Below are 12,016 nucleotides of genomic sequence, written 5' to 3'. Positions count from 1 at the left end.
TCATATCTTTTGTGTTGTTACAGACACACAGTGAGAGTACCCTCACTCCACGAGGAACTCTTGTGAGAACTGATAGGTTTCCCTTGTAGTCTCCTGACAGGCTGCCATTCAACCAAATCTATGTGTGCAATTCAAATTGGTGAGCATGTGTTCTGCAATGTAGTGGAGTAAAATTAAATATTGTGCATTAAAGTATCGTGAAGTACACGTTTCTCAAAACAAAGATACTGAAAAAATATCAATACTTTTAATGTACTGTATTTGAGTTCAGAAAAGAAGTAAACGAATAAATACTTACATTGGACCACTCATGTAGACAACTGTGCATGTGTTGGACGTTAAAGTAATTTACACACACACACACACACACACACACACACACACACACACACACACACACACACACGCCACAATACCTGTGGTGGTCGTTGGTAAACTGGGCCTTGTATAAAATTCAGGTTTGTAATCCTCTTGTTTTTTATTCGTCACATGTTTTACGCTGGATTCCCTTCCTGACATCCAGGTACTGTTAGCCAACAGGGTATTGGAAATTGGGCTACTCTTGGTCAAAGGAGGAGAAGGAAAGAAGGAAGATGTCTACAGAGACAACAAGGAAAGGGAAAGTGTAGGACAGTGGAGGTTAGGGTGGGTATGTTCAATTTTGGTCTCCAGAACACACAACATATCCACCTTTCTCCCCTTTATCATATCAGCTAACTCTCTCTCTTTACCAGTCATAATACCAAGTGGAAAGGGAGTAAGGTCAGGACTATTTAAGGTGGGTTTAAACTGTTCCATCATGGTGTGGATGGAAAAAGAAATGGTGTAGGGGTGATCCTGAAGGAAGAGTACAGTAAGAGTGTAGTGGAGGTGAAGAGAGTTTCTGATAGAGTGATGAAACTGAAGCTAGAAGTTGAAGTGGTGATTATAAATGGAGGAGAATAAAAAAAAAATTCTTGAGTGTGTTAGATGAAGCTGTGGAGAGTGTACATAGGAATGAAAGATTGTGATTCTGGCAGCTTTCAATGGGTATGTTGGTGAAGGGAACAGAGGTGTTGGCAGTGGTGAACACGTTTTTTCAGAAGAAGGAGGATCATAGGGTGACGTATAAAAGTGGAGGAAGGTGCACACAGGTGGACTATGTTCTATGTGGGAGATGCAACCTGAAGGAGATTGGAGACTGTTAGGTGTTGGCAGGGGACAGTTTAGCTAGACAGCATCGGATGGTGGTCTGTAGGATGGTTTTGGAGGTGAAGAAGAAAAAAAAGGGACTGAAGACTGAAAGAAGAATAAGATGGTGGAAACTCAAGGAGGGAGACTGTAGTGTGAGGTTCAGGGAAGAGGTCAGACAGGGGCTCGGTGGTAAAGAGGTGCTGGATGATTGGGCAACTACTGCAGGAGTGATGTGACATCTGGAAATAGAAAGGAAGACAAAGAGACGTGATGGTGGAATGAGGAAGTGCAGGAGAGCATAAAGAGAAAGAGGTTGGCGAAACAGAAGGCAGGAGAACAAGGAGATCCGGCAGCAGGTGAAGAGGGATGTGGCAATAGACAATGAAAAAGCAAATGAGGAGCTTTATGAGAAGTTGGACACTAAGGAAGGAGAAAAGGATTTATACCGATTGGCCAGGCAGAGGGACAGAGCTGGGAAGGATGTGCTGCAAATTAGACGTTGCATGTAGGACGTTTTGGAGACAAGGTGAGAGAGGCCCAATTGAGATAGTCTAGACATGTGCAGAGGAGGGACATGGGGTATATTGATAGAAGAATGCTGAGGATGGAGCCACCAGGAAGGAGGAAAAGAGGAAGACCAAGGAGGAGGTTTGTGGATGTGGTGAGGGAAGACATGCAGGTAGTTGGTTTGAAAGAGGCAGATGTAGAGGACGGAGTAGTATGGACCTGAATGATCCACTGTGGTGACCTTTAATGGGAGCAGCCGAAAGAAGAAGAAAATATACAAGCTGAAGCAGTACACAGTTAGATGAAACAACGTTCGAGAAGTTATAATGTAATATGCAGGTTTTTATAGCATTTAGCAGCATTGCAACAAAATCATTACTACAGATTTATTTTTATTGTTGTTGTATCACACATATCTATGTGTTATATATGAATATAAACTATGGTCTTAACAAAGTGTGTTAGTAAGGTATTGGGTTAATGCATGCTAGCAGTACAACTTCAAGCCACCTAGGTGTAGTTTCTAGGTTTGCTAAGTCTGTGAAAGTGTATTGCAATGAAAACCATTTCAACGGATGCTTTAATAGTGGTGGGTAGGGCTTTCTAACTTTACTCTTTGTTCAGTAGTGTCTAAGAACATGATTTCAGTGTACCCTTGTGCATTATTCAAGAGATCACTCTCATGTTTATAGACATGTTTCACAACAGGTCTCTATAACAGAAATTATATATTTTTTTGTTGCCACTTTCTTTCAGAAACTCAAGTACAGGCCAAATATCTTGGTATGTTTGTGGCAATGATATAGATCTTAGACAATTTGCAAAGCACAAGCTTGTCCCAACTTTTGTAACCAGTTTGTCACTTAGTGTGAGAGCTGAACTTATTCAATTTCTGAACTGTACTTGGTGGCATTTTCTTCAACATCTACACCAATTGTTGAGGTCCATTGACCAGTGACCATTATTATTTCTGAATGCAGTCTTGCACCAGGTTTTGTTGAAGTTCTCCATCAAAATGTATTCATTTTGCACAAGTGTTTTTCATATGTTTTACAAACCAATCAATGCATTACATAATATCAGACAGAAGCTGAACAGAGAATTGGTATTTGGTAGAAAATGGATAATTATTGAATATAATCCTTGGTTGGTTATTTTTTATTTGTATTATTTTCAATATTGTGCATTAATACATTCAGGAAGACATGTAAAGTATGAAAGAACACATATGGAATTATGTAAGAAACAAAAACATACAACATATGTACTGGGTTATTTAAAATTTAAATTTTTGATTGCTTTAAGTACATTTTGCTTTGATGACAGCTTTGCACACTGATATTTTCTCAGTCAGCCTCATAATGTAGTCAGCTGAAATGATTTTCCAACACTTTTGAGGAGTTCCCAGAGGTGTTGAGTGCTTGTTGGCTGCTTTTTCTTTAAAATCCACTCCAAATTAAAACAAATCATCTCAACTAGATTTTGAGCAGGTTATTGTGGAGGCCTTCCTCAGTCTTCCTCTTAAACAAATAGCTCTTACATAACCTAGACGGGGCATTGTCCTGTTGGAAAACAAATGATGTTTCCAATAAGTGCAAACCAGATGGGATGTTGTGTCGCTGCAACATGCTGAGCTAGCCATGTTGGTTAAGTGTCCCCTTAATTTTGTCTGAATCACCAACAGTGTCACCAGCAAAACAAACAAACAAACAAACAAACAAACAAACAAACAAACAAACAAACACAGTGTATAAAAAGGCGCAAAGCTGAAATAGAGATGAACACTCGTTCCACTAGAGGGCAGTAGAGCTCTTCAGCCCAGCAGTCTCTCAATGCATGTTGATGCAGTATATTTTTGCTCACACCGCTAGATGGCGGAATAATACCGGTTTTCATTGTGCTGTGCAGAAACCATATCGGTCTAATAATTAGCTTATGTTAGCGCGAGACTTCTGTTTTAACAACACGCGCATCAAGCAAATTCACGCTTAATCGATTTTTACAGCACCTACTCCGCAATGTTTTAGTCGCGAGACTCGGGAGAAAGACAGCTCGTATGTGAGTCCGCCATAAGGCTATAAAAGCGGTGCTGCACTGACCCCGGGCCGCTGCTGCTGCTGCTGCATCACGCTCACTGCATTGTCACAGATCCTCGCGTGCTCGCTCTCTGTATGGAGGGTTTATAATTTTTCAGTCACGTTTATGTCTCATGCATGGAACTGGTTTGAAGAGAGAGAACGCTGCATGGTGGTGGTGTTAGACCTGGAGCGGCTCTGCAGCTGTGAAGCGGCTCTCAGTCGGACACCGGCGAGCTGCGCGCGCTCACTCTGACATCCAATGAAGGAATGATGATATCCGCGCGCGAGACTGGAGAGCTTCTGGCAATGCGCTGTAACCCCGCGCGGCCACGGCGCCACGGGAACGCGCGCGGGCTTCGGCTTCTTATAACAGGTGTCTCCGTCCTGATAATTTATCAATAATTTATCATTTTTTGTTTATATTAACTTTTATTATTATTTACTTTTCACACTTTATAATCCATAATTTATCTTAAATAATTACTATTTTTTTATGTTCTATTACATTCGACAGTATATAAAATGTAACTTTTATATATTTTTTGGCAATTTATTTAATTCAGAAATTTCACAAAATGTCTAGGCAAGAGGCAGAAATAGAAATAATGTTTATTTGTTGGGGAAAAAATCTAATTAAAAATAAAAATTGAAATGAAAAATATATATTTTTTGCGCTAATTATTGGTTTTGTAGAAATATTTGTTCCCTAAGTGCCAAAAACAACAACAATTATAACATAAATGACAACAAGAACAAACAGTAAAATAAAATAACTTTTATAACAACGAAATTATTATTATTATTATTATTATTATTATTATTATTATTATTATTATTATTATTATCCATTATGTGCAGGTTTCTTGAATCCTAATAAAAACATTTTTAGTGTTTGCATTAAAAAGTGAAACGCATTTTGTGTGTGTGTGTGTGTGTGTGTGTGTGTGTGTGTGTGTCGGCTTTGAATGGCAGAGAAAGTCTGATTCAATCGGCTCAATTGAGATTTAGACATCTGTCAGATGCAGCCAATCTCATGTACATTAGTAATATTAAAGAGAGGGGGAAAAAATCGGCCGCGGGATTAAACCTGACTAAATCCTAATCTGATCCTCAAACTGCTGCTCCAAAAGCCTGCAAATACCCTGAGGGAGCTTTAAACATCCATACATGATCCAAACTGTGAGGTGCTATATTTTATTTATTATTCAATCTTTTTTAAAGCTATTAATTTCATAATATCACAATGATCCTGTCTTGATTCGTGTAGAGGTTCATTTATAATCCATAGACACAATAAGAAAAGGGTCCTAGTGTGCATTGTGTTGCTCCATGACTTAAATAAACGTAAATAATAAAGTGCAATTACAATATTATGCCCATAATATTCACCCAGAAAGGAGCTAAAATGGATTGAGTGTGTGAAAGTGTGTGTGTGTGTGTGTGTGTGTGTGTGTGTGTGTGTGTGTGTGTGTGTGTGTGTGTAAGCGGAAGGTATCCTTATGCTGTGATCAGCCTTTTTATTTATTTTAATATGCATAATGATATTTATATAATAGAGTGTTGCACATTTGTCTTTCTTAAAGACATTCACTATTTTCCTACCAAATGTTTTGTCATGAATTTTGATGCAGAAGGCTTTGGTCGAGCACTTTAATGTGGCCTCTGCTTATTAGAGGATTAACCTAATGCAGGCTGGTACAATATTTACTCTACAACTATATCACTGATATACACGCTTAGAAAAAAAATGTTTCTTCGATGGTTCCAAATATAAATAGGTAACTTGGTCCTGAAAGGCCTTTAGTCAGAAACCTTATTGAAAGGGAAATATTGGTGTCTGCAGAGAGCCTTTAAAAGTTCCCTTATAGGGAAACCTGAAGTAGAAGAGTGTATGCAAACTCTTATTTGGTTTATTTTCTTGTCAAAATGAACAAAGAAATTGTGCAGTGTTATATTCGATGCTGCTGCAGATATTTGGGTGTGTAGATATGCTGTTTTCTTGTTTGTTGGATGCACCATCATCATCATCATCATCATCATCATCATCATCATCATCATCATCATCATCGTCAGCCTCTTTCATTATGTTTGTAAGTTTAAACATTGGAAGGCTTTTCCCCATGTAACATATACTTACATTACGTTCCTGATTCCTGTAAACATGCACTCTGAAGATGAAGAGAAGCCTAAATGTTCTGTGTGTTTTGGAAAGCTGCTTTATGTAATATTATGGGAGAAATAACAATGTTGCTTGACCGGGTCAGCAGTAAATAGAAAGATAGCTAATCCTCTTGATAGCTAAGAAGACCAAAATCCTCTTTCTGCTGTATATTCAAGTTCTGCTAAATACAGCTATATGAATGTTAACTCGAGCTTAAATCCTGATAAAGATGTTTCTTTTTTACAGGGCAATAATGTACCAGGAAGAAATATCATCCTTTTGCTTGTAAGGCTTTAACTTTGTCAGTCACATTATACACTCCGCTTTGCCAGGTTTCTATTGAATAAAGTCTGTATAATTTTCTCTTCAACCTGGAACGTTGAATTTCTTACTCATTTCTATATTTTTAACACAGCATAGGTGTGCAGTCTTTTCAAACGCACATTTAAGTGCAGATTTAAGGCAGTCACAGTGACAGTTGCTCAGCTCTTCTATGTTAATTTAATGAAAAAAAAGACGCAGTAAGTGACATAAATCCTCATAGGTGTACTGGAGAATGCAGGAAGCAAGGGCAGCTTTATGACACTTCCTATAGATATTTTCGTTTCTGGACTTTTTAATTCATAAAAGAGCAAAATCTTTGTAAAGGGTTTGCCATGACATGTGACTTTGATGCAATGAATTTGTTGAGATGGCAGCAGAATTCAGATATCTGAAAGGCTTTTTTGGAACTGAGCTTTAGGGTTTAAAAAAACAAAATAAAAAAAAACAATCAGTAAGAAATATCTATAAAAGTATGATTATAACACCAGTAATGAAGCAGGAAAGATGGTTATGCTCTACTAAAATAAAGAATGTGTGTTGTATATTGTAGGGGGTTACAACTGTTATTTTGTAACATCATGAAATATTTGGAAGTCTGACATTTATTTGTAGTACCAGACACTGTTTTGCCTTATCTATATTATAAAAACCACCCACTGGAGTAACCAAAGAAAACTAAAGAATGAAAGATGTCTGCCAAACATTTTCCAAACAGAGATTGGACAACTGAGGATGACGAATAGCTACTCAGGCCTCGTTTCTGTAAGAAGATACAGCATATTTATGAAGACTGACACAAAAAGCCTGCGGGCTGGATTTGTAAGTGTCAGAGAAGACTAAACATAATTCTCCAACTAATGAGTTGACCCGATTGTTATTCATACATGCTAATTAATTGCGTTCGAGGCTCATCCTAAGCAAACAGCTCAGCCCCCATAACTTACTGTTTACTTGACCCAGTGCTTTGGTCGCACCAGTGAACTTCTTGATGGTTCTGTGGATTAGTTGAATTGTAATTAGGTCCATTGTTACAAGCCTCTCAGATGATATAGACCAGACAACATCACAGAGACGAATGATGGCCTGTAATTTGTCCTTTGTTACATTTATGATGAAAGAAACTGATTTATTAAACAGGCGCACTCATGTTTATCTGATAAAAGTAGCTTCTACTGCATCTCGAGCCATACTGGAATTAATGAAAAAATGTTTGAGATGCACCAATTGAGTCTAAAGTGGACAACAATTTACGGTATTTTGCATGGAATAAACCACTATTTCATACAACTATTTTGTGTCGTTTATGATAAATTAATAACATGCACTGGTTCAATGGATAGTATACTCACTAGTAGCCTTTTTTTAGCCCTTAAATCGTCAACTCAGGCACCATGATCTCAGTTTTTTTTAGGTTAGCTCCCACCTTAAAAGTATTTATCGATTATTGGTTCAAATAATCAAACAATTTATCACAGCATGGTAAAATGAAAATTACTATCTGGGTGTATTTATTTACCAAAACCTATTGTTGCTACATTCGGTCTTTGTAGTTTGTCCAAAACAGCTTATACACTATAAAACTACTCGTACATATATAACAGAATATACCAAAAATTGTGTGTTGGTATTGTATATTGCTGATCATAGATGTTGACTATTTCATGAAAGACATTCTTGTCTTTTCATCATATATCTGTCGAAAATCTGGATTGCCTCAATACTTGAAAATTTGAAGCTAGAAATAATGATAAAGTTTCAAATAATTATGTTTTCTTTATGTGAGTTTTGTTTGTGTTACTCATGCTACAAAATGGTGACTTACAAAAGCTGGATTGATTTGACAACGTGTGGGTGTGTTGTGTTGGAGTTACATTATCATATAAAAAAAAAAACAGCTGGAAATTAGACAAACAACTGGGTTGAATCAGACAAATGATGAATGTCTTAAACCTTTTATTTGTACTTTATTTGTGTAAGGCTTAAATACTTATTTTAAACTGATTTCAACTAAATAAAAATTTCAGGAGTACCATTTTAAACAGTTAAACTTTAAACACAATTACTATTCAATTTTAGCTTCTATTTTCAATCTTGATCTGAAAAAAGTCTAAAATAATTTGGGTTACAATAAACCACACTAGATTTCCCTCTCTCTTTTTTTTGTTTTTTTGCCAAAGACCACACCTGACACATTCATGGTGAAACTGAAGCGTTTTTTTCTCTCTCTTTTTAGCTGGTGTAAAACATGATAAAGAACAGACATCCTCTTCTACAGGATAAAAAGGGGCCATTCTTCAACCTCGACACGTAGCTTCATGCTAGAAAAACTTGAGGCGATCACTTTAAGGTGCTGAAATGACATGATGACAAATGCTTTGTTTAGACTAATAGTTAAGGCTGGGCATGTAAGAGGAGACGAGTATGGAAATTGAAGCACATAGGAGGTGAATTTACAAATGGACTTCTCACCCATGACAAGGTTTTAAGTTTAAGGTGACGTATACAAATGAGATTGTTCCCATAGAGACCACCATAAATTAAACACCCTTGAAAAGTGTGGAAAATAGACTAGTCCACTTTTTTCTTCTTTTTTTTTGTAGACAGTGGCCAAGCACAGGAAATAACTTCTTGAGGAAACTTTTGACATTTTCCTCCTTAATCATTTATTATGGATATGCTAATAGAAAAGTGTGTGTGTGGATTGTTAAATGAAACATATATACAACAAAGCATTGCTTGTCACTTTTTTATAAGAAAATTGATTAAAGAAATTATACACATTATTAGACTATAAGTAAAACAAAATAATAATTATTAATGCTGAATAATTCACAATATTGTCTAATGTACTATCATTAATTTAGAGTAAAAGGACATTTATGATTTTAAGTGAGCATCCACCAGGGAATAATAATCTAAGGTTCAACAGCTTTTATCATCTATATTTTTATTATGAGGATCATCAGACCAATACTTCTATGCGTTTGCCTCTTGACTCAGATGCAGTGTCCTTGCCATTGTTACTATAAATCAGAGGATATAAAAGAGTTGCTGTAGGCACTAATAAGAACAGCTGGAGCTGAGGATGGAGAGTGTATGCAGTAACTTCTTTCATGTCCACAAGATAATAACGTACAGGTGTGAGGAAGAATGAACTCATTGATAATAGTAGTCAAATCTGCATTATAAAAAATGCATAGGTATTTTACAATGCATAGAAGTATTACTTTTTGAGTTTACCATTACCATTTGTGATTCTCTGTTATCATCTAATGCACAATTGTGTGTGTGTGTCTGTGTGTGTTAGAAGGTCCAAGTGCATGGTTGAGCACCTTAACATACTCGAAGAAAAAGGCTAAGTGCTCAGCTCTTCCACATGACCAAGTTGCCCCACGAGTGGTTGGTATATCGGCTAGTAGCAGGAAAGAAAGTGACTCGGCCATCCTTTTTCTCCATCAAGAACATGGATGTATGTGTTGTAGAGGACCTTCACCCTCACACCGGTACATGTAGAGCAGAGAGTACTTTTTGAGGACCCATTTACTGCTCTTACAGATCACACAGTTATGGCAGCTGTAGAAACTTTAGGACACCTGGTGGAGAAGAATTATGTTTCTGAATGCAATTAGCAACAAACCTTCAAGAAAAAAATAACTAGTGAAGTTGATAGTTTGAGCGAGAATCGCTCCATTAAAGCTATTCACTATTTCTTTAATGCAAATGAATTTACCGTGTTACCTGTAACTGGTTTGATTATATTGCAACTCTTACCATAGAAATGAATACAACACCTTCATAAGCTTTCTGGATCTCAGCTTTTTTTCTGCTCTTAAAAAAAAGGTTTTCTGATGTCTCATACTGGGTGAATTGAAGTAATATAAAAATAAATACACAACTTTTTGCTTATGACATATATTAACATTTGAGAAATATTAAATGTAACCACATTTCTCTGGAAATGACTATACTGTGGAAATACCACAAAAAAAATGAACTGCCCTGCATACCTGCTGTGGTGGATTTTCTTTTAAAATGGAATTCTGATTGCAAAATGAAGCATGGAGTGATTTTCTCTTTGAGATGCTAAGTGCTTGATTTTAGGTGCAGAATTTCAACACTTTTCTTCAGATAAAATAAAAGCAACTATTAATGGCCAGTCTCGGAGTCATTTCTTGAGGAGCTAGATCTCTAAAATAGGCCGCTACGGTAAGCTGTAATGAGCATAGCTTTCAGTAAGTGTACTAAACCACTGATACCTTTATGTAAATATGGGACTGTTGGATATTACAGCGTGGTCATTACATTTACATTTTTGCTAAAGAGACATATAAAACAAATTAAAGAATCTGCTAAAAATGGTTGTAAATATTCTAAGTAATGTTTAAAAGGTGTACTGAGATACTCAAAGCGGTGTATAATGACCTCTGATCTCTACACAGGTCATTTTATTTGAAACTCCAACTGAAGGTAACACTTAACTGGTGTGAGGCAAATAAAATCATGCTTTCAAATGGCTCAGACAAAAAAAAAAAAACAGGCATACCTCACTATTGGTGTGCAAGAAAAAATGTTTCCCTTAATTCAAAATCCATTAGCAACCCTGTGGCCCACTACATAATGAATCTGCACATTCACTTTTTTTTGCCAGGATCGGATGAAAACACCACTTCAGATCTCTCGGCACTGGAGTAGCCATTTCAAGCCTTCGTGAAAAGCAGAGCTCTGCGCATTTGAAATTATTCTTTAATTAAGAGATATTATATTCACCTCACATTCAGATATTTCCATGAGTGCCATTGTGGATGGGCTTTGGGCCACACACTATGAGATGGCTACCCTTGGATGAGTGCACTGCAAACACAGATAATGGAGACAAGGAAAAGTAGGCGCCATCGACAGCCTTCTTCGAGCCAGGAAGCCTTTTTGTCTTGAAAGAAAGACAATGGATTCATGACGAGACGAACACGCCGAAAATGTTTGTAAAAACGGGTTGTTTATTATAATGTTCAAAATGTTAAGGCAAAAAAAAAACTCAAAGCAATTTTAACAAGCCTAAAACAGAACTTGTGTTTTGGCCATTCCTACATTTTCAAGAGTTGTTTTATCCTGGTCAGGATTGAGGTGGATCCAAAACCTTTTTCACCAACATGAAGGCACTGCATCACAAACACACACACACACACACACACACACACACACACACACACCGGTCCAACTACCTTTATTTTTGGGAGGTAGGAGGAAATAGAAGAACATGGGCACCTACAGTATCAAACACTGCATATTAGATGTGAGATTTTAATATTTAAAAAAGTCAAATTATCACAGAATCAAAAAGGTGGACATGTCCCTTCACTCCAACATGTAAGTAATGTACCGTTCAATGAGTCCCCCAAGACTCTAATAGAACAAGTGTCTTTTTGCCACAGCGGCACCTTGAGACTCCGTGTTTAATGTTCATGACATGCTCTTGCCCATGGCTGCCTTCCAGTCGTCCTTCTTCAGGGATCTCTCAGTGCAGAACAGAAACTGGAACAAGCTTCTCCTTAGCTTCAACCTGCTCTAGCTTGAAACTTTAATGGTGACATGAAGAGCAATGCTGTGCCAGATGTGAACAGGGAATACCTGCTACATTAATCCTGAGTCCTGTGTGTGTTGTAAGGAACACAAAAAGGACATTAAAGCAGAACGAGCGTTTTACTCATAGTAGCATGGTGGATAATAAGCCGACTAATTTCTTATTGTTTTGCCCCTTGACAAATTTTGTGTTCAT

The 12,016-nt window shown here is 37.1% G+C and overlaps 1 long non-coding RNA gene across 1 annotated transcript; it reads left to right on the top strand.

Annotated features, from left to right (window-relative positions):
• Positions 1–2,828: 2,828 nt before the first annotated feature.
• Positions 2,829–10,200, top strand: LOC124380721. Its single transcript, XR_006924721.1, has 3 exons — positions 2,829–4,131; positions 8,477–8,590; positions 9,551–10,200. It is a non-coding gene; the product is annotated as an uncharacterized LOC124380721 (long non-coding RNA).
• Positions 10,201–12,016: the final 1,816 nt, after the last annotated feature.

This window comes from Silurus meridionalis, chromosome 27 (assembly GCF_014805685.1).
Source record: "Silurus meridionalis isolate SWU-2019-XX chromosome 27, ASM1480568v1, whole genome shotgun sequence".
Taxonomy (NCBI): Eukaryota; Metazoa; Chordata; class Actinopteri; order Siluriformes; family Siluridae; genus Silurus; species Silurus meridionalis.
The sequence above is the reverse complement of the archived record's forward strand: the minus strand, read 5'-3'. Positions and strand labels throughout refer to the sequence as shown.